The sequence below is a fragment of the Brassica oleracea genome, chromosome C9 (assembly GCF_000695525.1).
Source record: "Brassica oleracea var. oleracea cultivar TO1000 chromosome C9, BOL, whole genome shotgun sequence".
Taxonomy (NCBI): domain Eukaryota; kingdom Viridiplantae; phylum Streptophyta; class Magnoliopsida; order Brassicales; family Brassicaceae; genus Brassica; species Brassica oleracea.
This window is the reverse complement of record NC_027756.1, coordinates 30,240,702-30,244,091: the sequence shown is the minus strand read 5'-3', so window position 1 is coordinate 30,244,091 and position 3,390 is coordinate 30,240,702.

Genomic DNA, 3,390 nt, shown 5'->3' with positions numbered 1-3,390 from the left:
GCATCCTGGTCCTGCTTTGGGCGGAGAAACAAGGAGTGATTCCGAACCTGAAGACCAAGTTCCAACGCTGCTCCCACGATTGTGACGGGGCTGAACTCTTCGAAGGGGAAAGATATTGATCTCGGCGACCTGGAGTTTTCGGTGGACGACTGGATGCTTCCAGGATGGGATCCGAACCTTGCTTTCGGCGATGGAAGCGGTTCGAGCGAGGTCCCTATTCCGGACTTCGATGATTTCTTCCCTGGTCTTCCATCTGGCTTTGACGCTCCTCAGGCCATGAGAGAGTCAGGGAGGCCGAAAGTTGTTGCGGAAGGATCTCGTATCATTAACGGGGTATAAACATTAAGAATTCTGACGATCGTTATTATTATTATTTTCTTATAACGTGTCACTCGGTTTTATAGGGTTTGAACTTGCTTGGATCGGCCATCGAGGCGAGCCATAGAGAGGCCATGATCTATCGCTTTAAGGCGGAGAGGGCGGAAAAGGATCTTGCTCGCATGCGAGACGAGATGCGGGCGCGAGATGCTCAACTTGCTCGTGATCATGCCAGGGCTGTTCGTAGGGCGGAACGGAAGGGCAAGAGGGAAATCGTTGAGGTGACGAAGACTCGCGCTTCTCAATTCCAGGTTGAGTACGGGAATCTCAAGGGCGCTTTCAACTTGCTGGGCGACTTCCGTGAGTGTCGCGTCTCCGTCGGGAGTCTTTGGAAGATGCAGGAAGATGACTACGTTTTCGAGAGGGAGATTGAGTTAATGAAGGGTGGCATGAAAGATCATGCTCACGCTGAGGTGACCATTCTTCCGATCGATGGGAAGATTCAGAGATTCTGGGATCCCATTCCGGTTTCCCCTGATACCGTAGAAACTACGACTGATTTTGCCGGTGACGACGAGGAAGTGAACTTTCCCGCGGATGCATTCGGAGCCTCCTTGTCCGGCAGTTTTAACTTTGATCTGTGAGGGTTTTAATGAGTTTTTCCCTTTATCTAGTATTTAGCGGTCGAGTGTGGCCTTTGTTCATGTATGTCTGGCCGAGTATGGCTTTCAAACTTTGTACGGGCCTATTTTGGCCGTTTTTGTCGGGATTGGCCGTTGGTGGCTTTGAACCCCTACCGCTCTGCGGTTTATATAATGGATGTTTGTTTGAGTTACTTTGTTTAGAGTGGGTTTGAAGTGAACATGAGTTGCCGTCTCATATTCATCTTCGGTGAGTCGTTCAATCTGTTAGTTCGTTCGAGACATGAGTTTTCGTAAAAATTATTTACGATTTTTTGGGAACTTTGAGATATGAACGAAGAGACATGTTTTAGGAATCTCGTATCGTTTAGATATCATCTCTTTGAGATGTTTGAGACCAATGCGATGGGTTTAGGGCAAGACCTAGGTTTACTCTCAGTTTTAAAGTTTGTGCGGTGACTAGCCGGCTATCGGTTTTCCTGTGGCGATTTCTACCTGATTCGTACCGATTTAAAGTCCGCGATAGGTTCTCTGCTTATACGAATTGTATGGTACAAATCGAGCATCTTTCCAGAGACAATTTTTTAAGCCAACTGGAAGTGCTAGACCAAAATTTCGGATTTTTTTTTGGAGCGCGCTTTCGTCCTTGTGTTGGACGTTTGAAGATCAAAAGAGTGATCAGGTTGCGTTTGTTTAAGACGGCTGATGTGTTCGTCGGGGCCAATCGACAACGGAGTGTAAGATTTGTAGTGGTCGCGTACGGACAATTTGTTCGTATCATCTCGATTTTTAACTTGGCAACGTCTCGCGGTTATTTTGAAGACTATACGTATATTTTTGGTGCTGAAGTGAGATTGTTTTGCGATTTTGTCCTTAAAAAGAGCAACGCATATTTCGAAAAAATTTCTGAAATCTCTATAGAATTCGATTACAATAACGCATCTTTTCCTATGTGGGAGTATAAGAGTATACGCACCCACTCCCCCCCTTTTTAGAGAGGGGGATAGCTGAACTCGTCGCTACCTACGTACCCCTTTCGAGGATCAAGCCATCTCTTAGTTCTGTTTTACGCCGCGAGCGTTTTCACTCGGCGGTTATCGCCGTGCTGTCCGCCTTGATCGAGATGATTGTGGCAGGGTGAGTGTTCTCTTCCGGATGTTTCGATTGAGTTGTAGTGTCGGCTTCAGACTCATGTTGAGTTTCGACACCCGAAGCATGTGCGTCGACAGACGATGTGAAATCGTCTTTTCTCGAAACGTTGTTGGTCGAAGAGTTATCAATCTTCGTGCGTTTGCGATTTGCCGTTGCAGAGGTTGTCATCTGTCTTAACTTGTGTTCTGCGAGGAAGCACAGTCGCGACTGTTTCTGACATCCCCAGATAGCTGCGACTCCGTTTGGAGTCGGGAATTTGACGCCCAGGTGGTACGTCGATGGAACGGCTTGCATAGCGTTGAGCCACGGGGTTCCCATGATCTCGTTGTAGATGGCAGGATGATCGACTACCGCGAACTCTACAATTTTTGTGATCTCCTTGGCCATGACAGGTTGCTGAATCGATCCGAGGATCATCGATACTTCGCCAGAAAAGCCTGTGAGCGGTTTTGGAGTTGGAGTTACTTCTCCGAGTTCAATGCTCATCCGATTGAGAGTGTCGCAGAAGATTACATTGACTGTGCTTCCCGTGTCAATGAGTACTCTTTCGACTTCCAGATCTTGTATGACGAGGTCTATGACGAGCGGATCGCAGTGAGGCTGATCCATCCCGCCGGCATCCTCCTTTGTGAAGGTGATTGAGCAATTCTGATCGTCTCGGGTAGGAGACCATGTAGGCCAGTTCGCGCTTGACTCCGCCTTCCGCTGGTAAGCCTTGATGGCCGAAACCATATCGTTGCAGAATTGCGATCCTCCGATGATCATGTTGACTCTACGACGATTGTTATCGTTCCCTTTGTCGTCTGGCCTCCTGCCGCGTTTATCCCCAGATTGGTTTCTTTGGGGAGATCTCTCCGCGGGAAGATTTCTCTCTGGCTTTGGGGGGGCGATCGGTCTCGAGGACGAGATCTTTCACGCTGGTCACTTCCGAGAGTTCTCCGGCTAGTAGCTTCGCGGCCAGCCTTGCTCCCAAGACCTTGCAGTTAGTCGTGGAGTGTCCTCGAGACTGGTGGAACTCGCAGAAGGTTTTTTCATCATATCCTTGGTTGCGAGTCCATGTAGTACCCGTGGTTTGGCCCTGGTCTGAGCCGATCGCGTAATTATGCGCTCCTTGGAGTTCTTCCCCCTCGTGATGGACATACTTGTCGCTACGAGGGTTCTTCTTCCTCGTTTTCGGGTCTACATCTTTTGAGGACGATCTCGCCGACTTATGTTTTTGCGATAAGATTTTCGTTTCTTCCTCGATCATGATGTAGTCCGTCGCCTTGTGGAGGGCGTC